We start from the raw sequence: 21,364 nt of genomic DNA, 5'->3' as shown, positions 1-21,364 counted from the left end.
AAGAAAATCAACATACAAACTTATATAACGTGAGAATTATAGGGCATCAAGAAGAACTATGTTCCATTTGGAGCAATAGGATAATAAGAAAAATGTAGGCATGGGGTGTCCTCTAAAGACACCATGAGATAGGATCCGTTTATTTGGAAAATAGACGGCTTTAGCTATAAATAATTGTATTTAAAAAAAATCATATAATACGGGTGTGGGAAAAGAAAAGTAGAAATGGATTGTTTTCTTTCTGAATTGGTTTGCAGGTGAAACAGAACTCCTCTAAGAACAAGTGTTCACCAATGAGTGAAGGAATTCCCTTCTTCATCTTACTTCATATTCCCAATCATTCACATGACCAGTGAGACAATAAGAGGGTTAAGGTTGGCAGTTCTGTTAGGTATGAAAAATAGGTACAGGTAGGGTGGGAGGGCCATCATAGACCCCCCCCCCCCTCTGTCCCTCAGAGTCCCGCAGCCCCCATTCCCTCAAATCCCTGCAGCCTGACTACCTCCTCAAGGGTCCTAGAGTCCTTCAACTATATTACCCCTTCAAAGGCCCCTAAAGTCTTTCAGTTTTACTAAACCCTTAGAGCCTCTCAGCTCCTCTACTTCCCCCAGAGGCCTCAGTAGTTTACTCCCTTTGACACCAATGATGGAATATATTCTTCATGGCAGGCTGGGGAATGTTTTCTTCCTCCTGACCACCAATGTAAGGGGCTCTATGCTCCATACTCCTGACCCCTGCACTCCATCATTGTGTTGGCTGCATATTGTAATGATTGCCCATTTACTGCCTGTGTAGTGTAATAATTGCCCTTTGTAGACCATGTATGGTCAGGATAATCATGGACTTGTCTATTTATTATATACAATATAGTGCATCCAGGGCTTTTTTTCAGCAGGAACACGGGGGAAAGCAGTTCCAGCACCTCCAATGGGTGCTGGATGGTCTACTGATACTGGCTGCTGGGAGATCTATTGTTGCTGGAGGGGATCTATTTTTGCATGGCAATCTACTGTTGCTGGTGGAGGATCTTTTGATACCGAGGGTTAATTGTTGCTAGAAGGGATCTGCTGTTTAGGGAGGGGTCTACTGTCGCTGGCAGCTAGAGAGTCAATTTATGCTGGTTGCTGGTAGATCTTTTGCTGCTGCTGGGGGGGTCTATTGCTGCTGGCTGTGGGGGATCTATTGTATTGTTTTTCTTGTTATCATAACCTAATTCCATACATTCCAATACAAAATGATACTTGGCTCTATATTCTCTAAAACAGACTGTACTGGAAGCTGGATAGGGGGTGGAACCAAGGTTCAGTGCTTGGACGTTGGAAGGGGTGGAACCAAGGGTTAGTGCTCGGAGGTGGGTAGGGGGCGGAGACACAAAGTAACTTAGAAGGGGGAGTTCCTGCACCTATTCTCTGAGAAAAAAAGCCCTGAGTGCATCAAAGAAATGTGCATCAAAAATAATGATGTAAATGTAACATCAAGATTTGACTCTCAAATAAAAGTAAATTAATGAAGTAAATCACTATATGCGATTCAATATAGTAAAAATGATCTCACGAGTAATAAAGTGATAATATTGTGCAACAAAAGATAATCCTGCAAATTGTGAACTTATGTCTCATACACACGCACCGATTGTTGGCCGTGAATTTTCGGCCAACGTCCGATGGGCCGATTGTCGGCTTGTTAGTATGATGCTTCCGACAACCGACTGCGACTTTTCGGCAAAACAAAATCTGGTGTGCATGCTATAAAATTTTTGTTGGCCGTCAACAGAATGGCCGATTGTTCGTCAGTCAGTACAGATTTCGGCAGACAAAAATGTGATGAGCAAGACTGGGCATGCTCAGAGAAGAAAAAAACCCGGAAAGTAAACCAGAACATGTCATCACTTCTGAAGTTGGTTTCTGTCGGCCAACAAAAGTCCAGTGCAAGTCTAGAGCACATTTCAACCAACACAACAACACTGGACAAAAGACGGCCGATCGGTCGGCCAACAATTGGTGCGTGTGTACGAGGCTTTAGTAGTCCAATAAGCAGAAATATTGCTGAAAAATACTGAGTTTCATAAAAGGTTTAATTAGGAGGATCCCCTGTGAAAGGATGGAATATCGGGAAAGTCCACATCAGTCTCTGTTCCACCTCCAGTATGTGCAGCCAGCACGCTTACCGGAAGCTGTGGACTCACATACTAAAAGTATTGAGTCAAAAAAGCAGTTGAAAGATCTTAATTTCTCCAACAGGATTCAAACGCTTCCCAGGGGATGATGACACTATCCAGTTAGCCTGGATTGGGGTGGGGGATATCAATCTTTACAGGACAAGCTCCCAACACATGTATAACCTCACCGGGCAAACTCCCAATTCATAGATACATGTGAAGAGACAGCAAGCATCCTCACATAGTGTGAAACGCTTTGGGTGGAGCTCTTTTTTATAACATCATTGCGATTTCTATGTCTATTCCATGGGATTGATACTAACTTTCAGAGCTGTTTTTCAAGTGGATCTATGTAGGTGCATACTAGTCTTTTAATAAAAGTCTTTTAAAACAGTTTTACACTTTGTGCAGATGCTTGCTGTCTCTTCACACGTATCTATGAATTAGGAGTTTGCCCGGTGGGGTTATCCATGTGTCGGGAGCTTGTCCTGAGAGGATTGATATCCCCCACCCCAATCCAGGCTAACTGGATAGTTACATCATCCACTAGAAGGCATTTGATTCCTGTAGGAGAGATTAAGATCTTTTAACTGCTTGTTTGACTCGCTTGTATGCGAGTCCACAGCTTCCGGTAAGCGTGCTGGCTGTACATACTGGTGGTGGAACACAGACTGATGGTGGATTTTCCCGATATTAAATCTTTTCATGGGGGATCCTGATTAAACCTTTTATGAAACTTACTTTACTTCAGCAATATTCCTGCTTATTGTATGACTAACTTCACGATTTGTAGGACTATCTTTTGTTGCACAATATTATTACCTTATTACTCTGGAGATCACTTTTACTATATTGAATTGTGGTTTACTTTTACTTGAGAGTCATATCTTTGTGCAACATTTACATCTTTATTGTTTGATGCACATTTCCTTTTCACCTTTAGCGCTGTAGTATATTTATATATATATATATATATATATATATATATATATATATATATATATATATATATATATATATGTTTTATGCACTATTTATGTCTAGTGAAGTGTGAACAGCTGTGTATATTCTCAAAGAACAAAAACAGTTCTACTACTATACAGTCAGGTCCATAAATATTGGGACATTGACACAATTCTAATCTTTTTGGCGGCTCTATGCACCACCACAATGGATTTGAAATTAAACAAACAAGATGTGCTTTAACTGTAGACTTTCAGCTTTAATTTAAGGGTATTTACATCCAAATCAGGTGAAAGGTGTAGGAATTACAACAGTTTGTATATGTGCCTCCCACTTTTTAAGGGACCAAAAGTAATGGGCAATTGGCTGTTCCATGGCCAGGTGTGTGTTATTCCCTCATTATCCCATTTACAAGGAGCAGATAAAAGGTTCAGAGTTCTTTTGAAGTGTTCTATTTGCATTTGGAATCTGTTGCTGTCAACTCTCAATATGAGATCCAAAGAGCTGTCACTATCAGTGAAGCAAGCCATCATAAGGCTGAAAAAACAAAACAAACCCATCAGAGAGATAGCAAAAACATTAGGTGTGGCCAAATCAAAACATTAGGTGTGGCCAAATCAACTGTTTGGCACATCCTTTAAAAGAAAAACGCACCAGTGAGCTGAGCAACACCAAAAGACCCGGAAGACCACGGAAAACAAATGTGGTGGATGACCGAAGAATTCTTTCCCTGGTGAAGAAAACCCCCTTTCACAACAGTTGGCCAGATCAAGAACACTCTCCAGGAGGGAGGTGTATGTGTGTCAAAGTCAACAATCAAGAGAAGACTTCACCAGAGTGAATACAGAGGGTTCACCACAAGATGTAAACCATTGGTGAGCCTCAAAAACAGGAAGGCCAGATTAGAGTTTGCCAAACAACATCTAAAAAAGCCTTCACAGTTCTGGAACAACATCCTATGGACAGATGAGGCCAAGATCAACTTGTACCAGAGTGATGGGAAGAGAAGAGTATGGAGAAGGAAAGGAACTGCTCATGATCCAAGCATACCACCTCATCAGTGAAGCATGGTGGTGGTAGTGTCATGGCGTGAGCATGTATGGCTTCCAATGGAACTGGTTCTCTTGTATTTATTGATGAGGTGACTGCTGACAAAAGCAGCAGGATGAATTCTGAAGTGATTCAGGCAATATTATCTGCTCATATTCAGCCAAATGCTTCAGAACTCATTGGACGGCGCTTCACAGTGCAGATGGACAATGACCCGAAGCATACTGTGAAAGCAACCAAAGAGTTTTTTAAGGGAAAGAAGTGGAATGTTATGCAATGGCCAAGTCAATCACCTGACCTGAATCCGATTGAGCATGCATTTCACTTGCTGAAGACAAAACTGAAGGGAAAATGCCCAAAGAACAAGCAGGAACTGAATACAGTTGCAGTAGAGGCCTGGCAGAGCATCACCAGGGATGAAACCCAGCGTCTGGTGATGTCTATGCGTTCCAGACTTCAGGCTGTAATTGACTGCAAAGGATTTGCAACCAAGTATTAAAAAGGGAAAGTTTGATATACGATTGTTATTCTGTCCCATTACTTTTGGTCCCTTAAAAAAGTGAGAGTCAAATATACAAGCTGTTGTAATTCCTACATTGTTCACCTTATTTGGATGTAAATACCCTCAAATTAAAGCTGAAAGTTTGCATTTAAAGCGCATCTTGTTTGTTTCATTTGAAATCCATTGTGGTGGTGTATAGAGCCAAAAAGATTAGAATTGTGTTGATGTCCCAATATTTATGGACCTGACTGTATCTCCCAAACTTGTCTATTGTCAGTGCTATTGGTTTAAAGGTGGGTCGGCAACCTGTCGATGGACCGCGGGCAGGTGACAGGTGGATCACGAACAGATTCCCAGGTTGCCGACACTGTTTTTTCGCTGACAGCTTCAGAGTTTGTAGGTGCGTGCTCCACCAATCCTAGCTTGCAGAGACAGCCCCTCCCCTTGCATACATGCAGCTGTGGGGTGGGGGAAACCTCAGGAGGGTTCACACTCGTGACTGAACATGCCCGAGCTCTTCCACTGCAGTGCGCGTCTCCGCACCGGCTCCTATTCGAGGAGCTTGCAGGTGACGTGACAGGAGGGCCAGTGGGGTTCAGCACATGCAGCTCTGGAATGACAACTTCCCTGTGCAACTCTGCAAAAGTAAAAGAACTTTTATGCCTTTCTGACCCCCCAATACTATACCTTCCTGATCTCCTTGCACCATGCCCTCCTTATCTACTTGCACAATGCCCTTCTGACCTCCTTGCACCATGCCCTCCGGATCTCCCCCCCATACTCTGCCATCCTGAGCCCCTGCACCACACCCTTCTGACCCCCCTGTACTCTGCCCTCCTTAGTCCCCAGTACTGTGCCCTCCTGAGCCCCCAGTACCATACTTTCCTAGCCCAATACCATATTCTTCTAACCCCCTGTGCTATCCTCCTGACCTCCCAGTACCAGGCCCTCCTGAGTCCCTACGTATAGTAAACCGTGTTTACTATGCTTCAGTTTGTGAATGAACAGAAAGCTGCTCAGCACAGAGCACTTCCCATTCATTTACTGTCCAGTGAAGCTGAGGATGCAGAAAAAGGCATGTATGTTTGAACTTTGGTGTGCACTCCCTAATGCAATGGGCTGCTCACACCTATGTTCTGTACACTGTCCTACTGTCCTGTACACATACTACTGACCTCTGTGCATTGCCCTACATTCTACTGACCTCTGTGCACTGCCCTATATACTACTGACCTCTGTGCACTGCTCTACATCCTACTGACCTCTGTGCACTGCTCTACATACTACTGACCTCTGTACACTGCCCTACATACTACTGACCTCTGCACGCTGCCCTACATCCTACTGACCTCTGTACACTGCTCTACATACTACTGACCTCTGCACGCTGCCCTACCTACTACTGACCTCTGTACACTGCCCTACCTACTACTGACCTCTGTACATTGCCCTACATACTACTGACCTCTGTACCCTGCCGTATATACTACTGACCTCTGTACACTGCCCTACATACTACTGACCTCTGTACACTGCCTCACATACTACTGACATCTGTACATTGCCCTACATCCTACTGACTAGGAATAGACCGATATGGTTTTTTCATGGCCGATACCGATATTTTGGTCACAATGTATCGGTATCGGCCGATATGGGCCGATAATTTGTACATTTAAAGTTTTGAAAAATAAAGACAATTTTTTACACAAATCTGGTACTGAACATGTTAATTTTTGTTTAATGCTTAACCGCTTGCCGACCGCCGCAAGTAGATTTACTGCGGCGGTCAGCCCCTGCCAGGCAGAGTGACGTTAATTAACGTCACTAGCCTGGGAGGGTCTGGGGAGCGGGCGCGGTCACGGACCCCCCCCGCGCGTGTGACCAGCGGACCCGATGTCCGCCGGTCACCCGGCGATCGTCGGGGGAGAGGGAGAATGTCAGGCAGCTTGTGTAAACAAGCTGCCTGTCATTCTCCTCGCTGTAAAGACACTGATCACACGGATCTAGTATGTAGATCCGTTGATCAGTGTCCTTACAGCTAGAGCCACAGCCAATCACAGTAAGAATCACGCCCCTAGGGACACACACAGCCCCTCCCTCCCAAATAAAGTTAACCCCTTCACTGCCAGTGTATTTTTACAGTAACAGTGCATATGTATAGCACTGATTACTGTAGAAATGTCACTGGTAACCCCAAAAGTGTCAAAAATGTCAGTCAAGGGTCCGATCTGTCCGCCGCAATGTCGCAGTACCGCAAAAAAAAAAAATCGCAGATCGCCGCCATTACGCGTTAAAAAAAAAACAACAAAAATGACAAAAATCTTTCCCTTTGTTAGTAAACGCGATAACTTTTGCGCAAACCAATCAAAATACGCTTTTTGCGATTTTTTTTACCAAATATAGGTAGGATAAAACAAATTGGCCGAAAATGTTAAAAAATTTTGATTTTTACATTTTTTTTTGGGGGAATTTCATATAAAAAAATGTGAAAAATATTGCTATTTTTGCAAAATTGTCGCTCTTTTTTTGTTTATAGCGCGTGATCAAAAAATCGCACAGGTGATCAAATACCACCAAAAGAAAGCTCTGTTTGTGGGAAAAAAAGGACGTCAAATTAGTTTAGGTACAGCGTCGCACGACCGCGCAATTGTCCGTTAAAGTCACGCAGTGCCGAATCGCAAAATACCCCCTGGTCTTTTAGCAGGAAAATCCTCCGGGGCTTAAGTGGTTAATGGCTGGCTTGCTGGCACCCTGTGGTGGGTGGCTGGCTGTCTGACACCCTGTGGTGGGTGGCTTGCTGTCTGGCACCCTGTGGTGGGTGGCTGGCTGTCTGGCACCCGGTGGTGGGTGGCTTGCTGTATAGCCCCCTATGGTGGGTGGCTGGCTCGCTGGCACCCTGTGGTGACAGACTGGCTGGCTGCCACCCTGTGGTAGGTGGGTGTCTTGCACAGGGCCTGTGGGTGGCTGGCTGTTACAGGGCCTGTGGCTGGCTGGTTCAGGGCCTGTGGCTGGCTGGCTGGTACAGGGCCTGTGGGTGGCTGGCTGGCTAGTACAGGGCCTGTGGCTGGCTGGCTGATACAGGGCCTGTGGCTGGCTGGTTCAGGGCCTGTGGGTGGCTGGCTGGCACCCTGTGGTGGGTAGGTGCCTGGCACAGGGGCTGTGGGTGGCTGGTACAGGGCCTGTGGGTGGCTGGCTGGCTGGTACAGGGCCTGTGCGTGGCTGGCTGGTACAGGTCCTGTGGCTGGCTGGCTGGCATATCGGCCCCCCGTTGTATCGGCCTTGCCGATAATCGGTCTATCCCTACTACTGACCCCTGTACGCAGCCCTACATTTTACTAAAATCTGTACACTGCCCTACATACTACTGACCTCTGCACACTGCCCTACATACTACTGACTTCTGTACACTGCTCTACATCCTACTGACCTCTGTACACTGCTCTACATCCTACTGACCTCTGTACACTGCTCTACATCCTACTGACCTCTGTACACTGCCTTATATACTACTGACCTCTGTACACTGCCCTACGTATTACTGACCTCTGTACACTGCCCTACCTCCTACTGACCTCTGTACACTGCCCTACATACTACTGACCTCTGTACACTGCCCTACATACTACTGACCTCTGTACACTGCCCTACGTATTACTGACCTCTGTACACTGCTCTACATCCTACTGACCTCTGTACACTGCTCTACATCCTACTGACCTCTGTACACTGCCTTATATACTACTGACCTCTGTACACTGCCCTACGTATTACTGACCTCTGTACACTGCCCTACCTCCTACTGACCTCTGTACACTACCCTATATACTACTGACCTCTGTACACTGCCCTACCTACTACTGACCTCTGTACACTGCCCTACCTACTACTGACCTCTGTACACTGCCCTACATACTAATGACCTCTGTACACTGCCCTAAATACTACTGACCTCTGTACACTGCCCTACATACTACTGACCTCTGTACACTGCCCTACATCCTACTGACCTCTGTACACTGCTCTACATCCTACTGACCTCTGTACACTGCCCTACATACTACTGACCTCTGTACACTGCCCCAAGTATTACTGACCTCTGTACACTGCCCTACCTCCTACTGACCTCTGTACACTGCCCAACATACTACTGACCTCTGTACACTGCCCAACATACTACTGACCTCCGTACACTGCCCTAAATACTACTGACCTTTGTACACTGCCCTACCTACTACTGACCTCTGTACACTGCCCTACCTACTACTGACCTCTGTACACTGCCCTACCTACTACTGACCTCTGTACACTGCCCTACATCCTACTGACCTCTGTACACTGCCCTACATCCTACTGACCTCTGTACACTGCCCTACCTACTACTGACCTCTGTACACTGCCCTACCTACTACTGACCTCTGTACACTGCCCTACCTACTACTGACCTCTGTACACTGCCCTACATCCTACTGACCTCTGTACACTGCCCTACCTACTACTGACCTCTGTACACTGCCCTACCTACTACTGACCTCTGTTCACTGCCTTACATCCTACTGACCTCTGTACACTGCTCTACATGCTACTGACCTCTGTACACTGCCCTACATACTACTGACCTCTGTACACTGCCCTACATACTACAGACCTCTGTACACTGCCCTACCTACTACTGACCTCTGTACACTGCCCTACCTACTACTGACCTCTGTACACTGCCCTACCTACTACTGACCTCTGTACACTGCCCTACATCCTACTGACCTCTGTACACTGCCCTACTAACTACTGACCTCTGTACACTGCCCTACATCCTACTGACCTCTGTACACTGCCCTACCTACTACTGACCTCTGTACACTGCCCTACCTACTACTGACCTCTGTACACTGCCCTACATCCTACTGACCTCTGTACACTGCCCTACATACTACTGACCTCTGTACACTGCCCTACCTACTACTCACCTCTGTACACTGCCCTACCTACTACTGACCTCTGTACACTGCCCTACCTACTACTGACCTCTGTACACTGCCCTACATCCTACTGACCTCTGTACACTGCTCTACATGCTACTGACCTCTGTACACTGCCCTACATACTACTGACCTCTGTACACTGCCCTACATACTACAGACCTCTGTACACTGCCCTACCTACTACTGACCTCTGTACACTGCCCTACATACTACTGACTTCTGTACACTGCCCTACCTACTACTGACCTCTGTACACTGCCCCACCTACTACGGACCTCTGTACACTACCCTATATACTACTGACCTCTGTACACTGCCCTACCTACTACTGACCTCTGTACACTGCCCTACCTACTACTGACCTCTGTACACTGCCCTACATCCTACTGACCTCTGTACACTGCCCTACATACTACTGACCTCTGTACACTGCCCTACCTACTACTGACCTCTGTACACTGCCCTACCTACTACTGACCTCTGTACACTGCCTTACATCCTACTGACCTCTGTACACTGCTCTACATGCTACTGACCTCTGTACACTGCCCTACATACTACTGACCTCTGTACACTGCCCTACATACTACAGACCTCTGTACACTGCCCTACCTACTACTGACCTCTGTACACTGCCCTACATACTACTGACTTCTGTACACTGCCCTACCTACTACTGACCTCTGTACACTACCCTATATACTACTGACCTCTGTACACTGCCCTGCATCCTACTGACCTCTGTACACTGCCCTAGATACTACTGACCTCTGTACACTGCCCTACATACTACTGACCTCTGTATACTGCCCTACATACTACTGACCTCTGTATACTGCCCTACATCCTACTGACCTCTGTACACTGCCCTACATCCTACTGACACTGGCCAGGAATCAGAGCAGATAGCGAGGCCTGCAGTACCAGATGGTCTGCTTTGTGGGGGTAACATATTAATCCCCCAAACATGAAAAAAAATTGGGAATGAATGTGAATGCCGAGTTTCTCACTGAAGCTAAATTTTAAGCTAGATAAGATAACTAGAGTCTATACAAACCCGGTAGCTAGGGTAAAAGCCAATGGGTTAATATCAAATGCGTTCCCAGTAAAGAATGGCACTAGGCAAGGGTGCCCATTATCACCTCTCCTCTTTGCCTTAACATTGGAACCCTTCCTTTGTAAAGTCCGCCTTAACCCAGACATCGAAGGGGTGAGAGTAAAAGAAAAACAATTTAAAATAGCCGCCTACGCCATGGGCGTAGGAACCGGGGGGGGGACGGGGGGGACACATCCCCCCCAGGAAATAATGCGGGGGGGACAGGTATGGGGAAATCCCCCCCAGTTTAGTACTTGGAGAGTGCTGTTAACTACACCACGAACAGCGTAGTCAGCACTCCGGGATCTCCTTCCGGTTTCACTTAGTCCCAGGTCTTCTCCTCTCTCTCCGTGGCCATGGGTGAGTTGCAGCTTTTCTGGGGGGGTTTGCTGGAGTCCCCCTACCTCTGCAGGCAGGCTTGCTCAAAACTTTGTGCAGCTTCACGGTTCCTGTAGGCAAGGAGTGACAACACAGACCGCTAGCTTTTCTCTCTTTTCTTCTCCGTCCCCTGGGACTCCCCCCCTCCCTCTCCTCAGCCTCTGCAGGCTCAGATTACAGGCAAAGAGCTGGACAGGCAAGCACAACAGCGAGCAGCCTAAGCCACCCAGCAGCAGGCAGCTGCATGCATGCGGGGCTAGCTAGCTGAGAAGCCTTGCACCCCCACTCCCCCCTTCCCTTGCACCCCCATCCAAAGCCCAGCAAGTTCTGCTTTAGTCGCTGCTTTCTCGTTTGTCTCAATGACCCCAGACCCCCTTCATATTCCTAGGAGGAGGAGGGGGGGGTGCGACAATACAAGGGGGTTCTGCTTCACAGATCAGCTAAGTATTCTGGGGATCCCCCCTCCCCACCCTTAGCTGAGCTAGATTTTTTTTTCTTTCTTTAATTAGGCTTGGTATTAGAGACACAGAGAAGGCTTTGCTACTTCTGGGTGTGTTGTCAGCATGTGGACTTGGGCTCTATTTCTCTTTTAGTGGTGTGGGGGGCTTCATATAGACCTCTTCTCAGTCTCTTCCTAGATCTCCAGCACTTCTCCACTACTTCAGAAAACTTTTATTTAAAGGCATGGGAGCTGGGCTTGAATAGTCACTAGGTTCTTCAGCAGCTTCAATTATTTGTGACCCTCTTCTTTGAGCTTAACCCTTCCCAGGCCAGCCTGCAGTGGCTTCAGACTTTAATATGTTCAGGTTTTGCTGTTAATTTGTATCACCCAGCCTGTTAAGCAGTGGATTAAAACTTTAATATGTTCAGGTTTTGATGTAGATCTATGTCACCTTTGGTTACATACTGTGCTGGTGGAGGTGTTCACCTACAGGCAACAGGGATATGGGGTTGGGGGTGGTTGGGAGGGTTTTAGTTGGGTGCAGCTTCCTTTAAACTCTTTTGCTTTTTTTAAATAATTAAAAAAAATTCATGCACACGCACACACTCTCTCTCTCTCGCAGTTTACTGAAAAAGCATATACCTGGCGAGTAAAAATGCTGTCCCCCCCCCAGATTTGTGTGGGCTCCTACACCCTTGGCCTACGCGGACGACATGTTATTCTCGCTGACTAACCCAAATATCTCGCTACCGAATTTGATACAGGAATTTAAAAAATATGGAGCAGATTCGAATTTGAAAATCAATTTTGGGAAGTCAGAAGCAATGGGAGTTGGGAATACCATCAACCCAAATACAAACATTGAAAAATAATTTTGACTTCAAGTGGAATGAAACAGCAGTGAGATATTTGGGGACATTTATACCAACAAAACTAACACGACTATATGATCTCAAGTTCCTGCCCCTGATAGCGATGACTAAGAATTTGCTAGAACAATGGCATGGGGGGATGCAGTCATGGTTCGGCAAGTGCAACCTGCTGAAGATGATTGTACTCCCAAAATTTTTGTATCTTTTCTGAGCACTACCAGTTAAGATACCAAATAAATTCTTTATGGCGATAAACTCATTATTTCTAAAGTATATTTGGTCCCATAAAAAAGCATGCATAGCACGGAGAATCTTGTCTCTGCCAAAAAAAAAAGGGGGGCCTAGCATTCCCAGATATAAGAGCCTATTACCAGGCCACACATGTAAGCAGGATATTAGATTGGTGGCATACTTCAGAGTTTAAAGTATGGGTGGAATTGGAACAAGCACAGACAGAGGTAAACTTGAAAAGAGCTATATGGTTGTAAAATATAGAATATATCTCTATATTTTAATCTCTTAAGGCGTTTCTGGACGATTAGCATTGATAGCGGAGCTGAAATTAGCCTAACAAGAGAAAACATACCTGTGAAACCAAATACCCCTATATGTCATATTATGGGTTTTAAAAATACAAGTAAATCCACTGAGGATCACACATGTCTATATTGCCATGAATTCAGGCTGAACACATTTTTCCATGAATTATTGTTTTTATTCTTCATATTTTTACCTACACTGAACTGAACTGAACTGTCATACCTTTTACATTGTATTGTTGATGCCAAGTGTGTTTGAATAAAATCACACTTTGTTTTTAAAGTCAGTCTGGCTATCAATGCTACTCAAATTGAAACGCCTAAAGAGATTAAAATATAGAGATATATTCTATATTTTACATTTGGCAAGCCAGCCATAGTCGTAATTGATCCCCAATACCTGCCAAACGGGTGGAGACTTACACGATTTCATGATTGCCATGTCTCGGGGAATCAACGATCAAAGAACCTAGACAGAAAAAGGCGTTTGATTCATCAGATGTGGACAAGACGTCCAGTGATTGAGCCGACTGAAGACGAGAAAATCTTCTGATCACGGTGAGTAAACAATTATGGAATTTATTGATGACTTAGCTAGAGAAAGCAAGCTAGCATTTAAAGGTGTGTCTTTTTATCCAAATGACAGTCACTTATGGGAATATATGTACAATGAATGTTTACAGGCCAATACAAAGATTGACAAATCCAGGTTTATTATGAACAAATTACGAAAAAAGATAAATAATGTGTTACAGTTAGTAAGAGTATTTAATAAGATGGTTATTACTATACCTGCCAAAAATGTTTGCACATTAAATCAGACAGAGACTAACAATGTACAGAACACAGGAATACATGGAAATGTGTCCCAATATTCCCTCAACTGTCCAAACTGTGAGATTCTTTGTAATTGCATAGAGGATCTTGAAAAACAAATAGAATCTAAAAATCTTTTGTTAAGGTTACAGAATGACAGTAGACAGATTGCTGTAATAACAACAGGTGACAAAAAGACTGAATGCAAGTCAAAGGCTCAACCTTATATTCCTCAAAGTTCGGAAATTGAGAAAGTTGATGCTGATGACGAAACAGAGATTAAACATAAAAAATTATTATATAGGACTGCAAAACTAAAGTTGCAAATACATGACCAACTAATGAAAGTTTTAAATGATATCCCACCATATAATTTGAATTTGAATGCGTTTCACAACGCAGATGTATTTGAGTCGTACACTGACAGATACAATTTGAAAGATGAGCAACGTAATCATATATTTTACCTTTGGTTACCGGCACAGTATGCTCGACGGTTAACAAAGTCTCCTGTTACTGATGACCAAGGTCAGGAGAGACATAGTGACGCAATGGACAGATTGCAACAATTGTTACTATGCACGACTGGTGAAGAAGTACCGTCCATAGAAATGTTAGAATTATTACAAACTACTGTAGACGAAGACCCGTTTGAATTTAAGATTAAATTTTGCAAAGCATATAAAATGATTTTGGGTGTAGACGATGAGAGTGACACTGGATTGATATATTCATTTGTGAAAAAGTTCAATTACCTTGACCCAACTTCATTAGCCATAGCACAGGAACGACAAAATTTGAACGATATAGTAAGCTTCATTGATAAAGTTAGGAGACAATTGAAACAGAGCAATCACACAAATGAGGTAGCTATGATTCAATGTGACGACAATAGTCTGACTGGAGACATGTCAGATACTACAGATCTCAGCGAGAATGACGACGACAGCTGTAGGCAAGTGAGACAAGGAGAGTCTATCACATGTTTTTATTGTCATAAAGTTGGCCATATGAAAAAACATTGTTGTAAACTTAAGAGAGACTCACAAGACACGGAGAATGAAAAAGCAGCTTTTGAACAGCCTGCTTTATTATGTCAAGATATATTTTTGACTGAATTGCCTTATGCCACCGAAGTCAAACAGATCAGTAATTTAACTGTTCACAGCAGTTCAGACAACATGGCAAAAGGAGCTGTCACTGACAAAAATGGTTTATTGCCATTGCCAAAATTAGAATCACATCGACCTTCAATTTCTCTACCATTAGAATATGTTGCACCAATTATATTGGATGAGAATGGTAGACCACATATACAAGCTTTTCTGAATGGTAAAAAAATGAATTTTCTCATTGATAGCGGAGCTGAAATTAGCCTAACAAGAGAAAACATACCTGTGAAACCAAATACCCCTATATGTCATATTATGGGTTTTAAAAATACAAGTAAATCCACTGCTAGACAGATGTCTAATGTAACATTTGAAGTGCCCGGACAAGTTAAAACTAACATTGACATTTGGTTTTGTCACGGTGCAGAGAATATACTTGGCAGTGATGTAATCAACAAACAAAAGTGGGTGATTGATTTGGCTAATAAAAGTATTTGGAAAGATCCATCTAGGCCCAAATCAGTGCTAATTGATCCCTCTGTGTACAGTAATGTTGGTTCCATTACTGATATGTCCTCAGAACAAAAATGGCCTAATACTGATGGCAATTGTGTTTTAACGGAAGTGGTACAATGTTTTCCATGTTTGTGGTCAAAGTTCAAAAATGACATAGGGACTTTGAAAAATACTGAACTGAATATTGAAGGAAAAGATTCAGAACTTCATAATCAGTATGAGTTACCACTAGAATCACTTGGTCCACTTTCTGCCATTATTCAAGAGTTTGAACAACTAGGAATTGTAAAGAAAGCACAATCAGTGGTAAATAATAGTATTTGGCCTATCAAAAAAGCTGATAATTCATATTCTTTATCAGTTGACCTAACGACATTGAACAAACATGTCACAAATAACACGGTCATTCCTGATAAATCCAACCTAAAGCTAAATTTGAATATCAAAGCTAAAGTGTTTTCGGTATTAGAAATCTCTAACAGTCATTTTTCAATCCCTTTAACTAAAAGTTGTCAATACAAACTTGCGTTCACATTCAACAAAGAGAGTTATACGTTCACTCGATTAATACCTGGCCTAGGTATTGGTGATGGTGTAGTTCACGAAACTATAGCAAAAATATTGTCAAAATTTTCAAGGCCAGAATGTATTTTTCAGCATGTGGATACGATTCTGCTGAGTACTGAAAAAATTGATGAACATATTGCTCTTTTGTCTGAGTTGTTTACGTTGTTACAACTTGCAGGTCTAAAATTAAACACGGCAAAAGTTCAGCTGATGAAAAGTCAGGTGAAATACCTTCACATGCAAATTAGTCAAGGAAAGAGACAGTTGTTACAAGAAACAATTAGAGATATTACTTCTATCCCAACTCCAACAACTCAAAAGGCATTGCATCAATTTTTGAATAAAATAAATAATTGTAGAGAATTTGTAAACAGTTTCGCAGAGAAAGCTAACCCACTATATAATCTTTTGAGGAATAAAGGTAATGTAGTTGACCAATGGGGTCCAAATGAGAAATATGCGTTTGACGTGTTGAAAAAACATTTGCAAAATGCTCCAATGTTAAGTACAATTGAGGTTTGTTCTGAAGTACCTTTTGTTTTGAAAACTCATGTATCTGAAAATGCAATCTCAGTAAAGTTGTCTCAACTAAAAGATGGTAAGGAGAAAATAATTGCCTATTTCTCCAGAGTTTTATCATTTTTGGAAAAAACTTTTGAGTCAGATGTAAAGCAACTGCTAAGTGTTTACTATGCAATTAAAGCTACAGAGAGCATAGTGAAATCAAACAAGATAATTTTAGAGACATCTGATTGCTCACTAAAAGATATTTTTGAGAAAGATGGAGTATATCGAGAAATGTATCCTCAATGGATTAGAACATTTTCATCTAAAAACATTCAGATAGGTGTAACAAGACATTTTAAGGTAAACACACAAGAACATGTTTATACAGCTGTATCTGAGAAGTCTGTACCTCGTGTTTCCAGCATAAGAGCTGAGAAAAGTATTGAACCAGTACTTGTTACTGCAGAACAGTCTAACACTAGCATAAGTGCTTCAACACAGAAAACAGTTACGCATATTTCTAAATTTAAAGAGATGAGAACAAAGGCATAGTCCATTGTCATCTCTGGGGTGATACAAAACCTTTCTTTGTTTGTGAAAACAAGATTTTGTGTCATGACCAAAAGGAGATGTTGCGTTCTGTCACACCTAAAAACTTCATAGGATATTTGTATTATAGTTTAGGACATCTTAGACAGAATGAGTACAGTACATTTCAAACAGAAGTTTTTCTTGAAGAAACATATAAAGTATTATTTCACATATAGTTTTACAAATTCATGAAACTTTTGTCCCATAATGTTTTAACATTTGTTGAAGAAAAGAAAAAAAAAAGGGTAAAAGAATAATGTAAATTGTTTATGCCAAAGCAATGATACTGCATTTCTTTTACAGAATGGTGTTTAAAACCAAATAAATATGGAGGATAATAAGCTCCTGAGAAGCGCAAAGATAATATCAAAAAATCCAAAGTTGAAGAAGAGATCTTTTCGAGAAGATTGGACGAAGGATTTATACTTCATATTTATGACTGTTTTATCTTAAACACAAGGTTTTTCTAACCTAAGAGAACATTAAAGAAGAACATATTTCAAAAACATTACATGAAGAAAGGATTCATCAGAAGAAACTTTATCTATTACAGATAAAAATAAGGACTGAAACATTATTTTTTTCACATATACATTTTTGATTATCCAATTATTTTGAAACTAATGTTCATATTAAGTTAAGAGTATCATTATTATTATTTTTATTTTATTTTTCCTTATTCATATATTGAATATTTTTAGGTTAAAACTTCATTATCATTCTAGTAAATAGAACATCCTTTGTTAATAAGTTAAGAAAATATATCACTCTTAAAAAAGAAGAAAATTAGTAAGTTATGACAAGTATATTTCCAAAGAGCTAAAATACTATTTAGGCACAAATATGGAAATATAATATTACATAATTTAATTATTATTATTATTATTACAATTATTATTCATTATTGTTATCAATTATTATGTTATACAGATTTAAAAATCTATATAATTATTTTAGAAATTTGAATAGTTAGATCCAAGAGGAAGAAGAAGAGTTTAGAAGGAGAGTTATTTCTGGCTGGTTCAGTTCTGAAGAATATTGTGTTTGATCATTTGATACAAGGTTGTGTAAATGAGATACGAATGTTTTGTGTGGATTTATTATTTTAGTATGATTAATCATAATTCAGGGGGAATTGTTAAATATTTATCCCAAATTCATAATTCGGCACTCATTGGAATTATATTATATTCACAGCAAGCTTGCAAAATATATGTGATTTTATGATTAATCATAGTATTAATTATGTGTGAATGACCTTGATCCAGTGATTAACAATGGAGTTCTTCATCTGAGCTGAGACAGTAAAATGTCAGATAATTCTGGAGTATGTAGCTAGTTGGAAGATGACATATAAGGTATCTGTGGGATAGTATGTCATGGGAAGTCTAGAATAGGATCCATATGTAATACTAGGAATGACATATATTAGTTTAAATAATGTTAGTTAAGGACTAAAGTAATCCCAGTCATAATTAATCGTATTTGTATGTATTTACTTAAAGTTATACAAGTCGTATAAGTTGGTTATATATGTTACTTATTGTGTAAGATAAATTATGGTTATTTAACATGACGTCAGCCACATTAGACGTACAAGAATAGAGTGTTACATGTGGGCTTGTCAATCAAAGTAGTTCAAGACTAATCAGCTTTTTGGTCATATACATATTAGGAATTATGACTGGGATTACTTTAGTCCTTAACTAACATTATTTAAACTAATATATGTCATTCCTAGTATTACATATGGATCCTATTCTAGACTTCCCATGACATACTATCCCACAGATACCTTATATGTCATCTTCCAACTAGCTACATACTCCAGAATTATCTGACATTTTACTGTCTCAGCTCAGATGAAGAACTCCATTGTTAATCACTGGATCAAGGTCATTCACACATAATTAATACTATGATTAATCATAAAATCACATATATTTTGCAAGCTTGCTGTGAATATAATATAATTCCAATGAGTGCCGAATTATGAATTTGGGATAAATATTTAACAATGGTGCTACCAGGACCTACCCAAAAACTTAAAGCACCATCCAATAATAGGAAACACGCTACGTATTTGTACAAGACCAAACATATATGCTAAATTAACAACAAATAGATCCCCTTTATACCCAATATTAGGTAACCCTCTGTTCCCCCCGGGACTAGACAGTAAACGGTTCATAACATTAAGGGAAAAAGGACAGACTCAGGCGTCATCTTTTTTAACACAAAAAAATGGCCCTCGGTGACTAAATTGATGGAAGAGGAAGGCCCATATAACTTACCATTCTGGCAGGCTATTCAATTACACCATTACCTAGTATCCATACCGAACCCAGAGGAGTACGATAGGATATTAACTAAATTCGAGCAGGCATGCGTAAAACCAGGGAACCTAACACGCACCTTATCGACCGCATACGGATTATTGACAAATCCGGAGGAACAACCGGAATTACCCTGGGTGAGAAAGTGGGAGGGAGATTTGAATTGGAAGCTGACAAAAGAACAGATCCAGAGGATATTGAGATTCGTCTTTGGCCCTGTCAAATGCACCAAAACGCAAGAGATGAACTATAAACTTATAACAAGATGGTATACCACACCCAAGAAATTACAAAAATGGTACCCAAACCAATCTAACTTATGTTGGAGATGCGAAAAAGAAGTGGGCACATTATATCATATCTTCTGGTCCTGTTCTAAGATAAAAACGTACTGGGCAAAAGTGAGATCTATAGTTCAGAAAGTAGTAGAATATGAAATAGAAGATAGCCCATCTTTTTTCTTATTAAATATCTCGGATATACCAGCAACTAAATATGAGAGTTCGTTAATCCCACATCTAGTAAATGCGGCTAAGGCAGGTATTTCGGGTCACTGGAAAAAAATACAACCTCCACCGATAACAGAATGGATAAATAGGATAGAAGACAATAGGAGATTAGAAGAACTGATAGCCACAACACAAAATAGACAGGGAAAATATGAGAAACTTTGGAAAGCATGGAATGATTTCCTAAGTTCTGAAGAAGGGAAATAATATATGTAAAATAAGTAAAGTTAGATAAGAAAAGGAGAGAATAAAAAGGAACAGCCCCATCTCTGTACACCGGATTATAATCTATTATTTTTTTTTTTTTTTTTGGGGAGGGAGGGAGGGGAAAGTGGGAAGGTAAAAGGAAAAAGAAGGGAATTTGAAGGTATAGTAAAAGCAGAAGTTATAATGCATGTTAAGATGGAAAATATATGATATTGAAAAAAGTTCAATGTAATTGCCTGTTTGTACTTTTTAAAATTCCTGAATAAAAAGTTAATATTTGAAAAAAAAAAATTTAAGGTAGGCTAAGATATTCAACAGTGACATTCGTTTTTATAAGGTTTTGCCAAGTTTTCATTATTTATATGGGGGCTTGCTTTTTTTAGGTGCAGGATCCGACCATTGTTCATTTCTTCCATGTTGTCTGGGTAGATCCTTACCTCTCAAAGTTTGCCTACCCCTGGTTTAGAGGAACATATTACTAGAATTTATCTCCAAAATGAAGAGAATGTTCCGGTCCCATAAGTGGGAAAATGTTCTGACCCTGAAGGGATAATCTAGGTTCCCACACTATATATGTGTGTATCATCATCTGCTGGAGATAAAAGACGTCACAGTGACTATGGAGGAAGAGGACGGACATGACGGGGGTGGGGGTTACTGGGTGTAAATAGAAAATAAGATCTTATTACCTCCTCTGTTGCTTCTTCCAGCAATGTCTCCTCTCTACTTCCTCCCGTCTCACCTCTCGCCCAGAAGTTCTTATTTTTACCTGCCATCACTTCTCCATACCTGACATTGCTTCCTGTCTGTAGCTGACATCACTTCCTGTCTGTCTTCCATAGAGATCTCCTGTCTGGGTAGAAGTGAGATCACCACCTTGTGGAGCTCAGAGGAACTGCAGCCTGAGAACCGTCTTGTAGTGTGAACACGGCCTTGTGCTGTGTGTGTATGTACTGTACACTGATCAGCCCTAACATTATGACTACAGACAGGTAAAGTGAATAACATTGATTATCTCATTACAATGGCATCTGAGAGTTGGTGGGATATATTAGGCAGCAGGTGAACATGTTGTCCCTGAAGTTGATGTGTTGAAAGCAAAAAAAATTTTCATCACAGTTTGTTGTGTATGGGGCTGTGTAGCGGCAGACCGGTCAAGGTGTCCATGCTGACCCGTGTCCACAGCCAAAAGAGCCTACAATGGGCAAGCGGGAATAAGAA

At 41.5% G+C, this 21,364-nt stretch overlaps 1 protein-coding gene across 1 annotated transcript in view; it reads left to right on the top strand.

The window, feature by feature from the left end:
* The window catches only part of LOC309550282 (uncharacterized protein), a gene marked incomplete at its 3' end in the record, with an annotated part of 308,158 nt that overhangs the window by 260,813 nt on the left and 25,981 nt on the right, over positions 1-21,364 (top strand). The gene's annotated exons all lie outside the window — the stretch shown is intronic.

The sequence above is a fragment of the Pelophylax lessonae genome (assembly GCF_965119305.1).
Source record: "Pelophylax lessonae genome assembly, chromosome: 3".
Taxonomy (NCBI): domain Eukaryota; kingdom Metazoa; phylum Chordata; class Amphibia; order Anura; family Ranidae; genus Pelophylax; species Pelophylax lessonae.
This window is presented reverse-complemented; position numbering and strand designations above follow the sequence as displayed.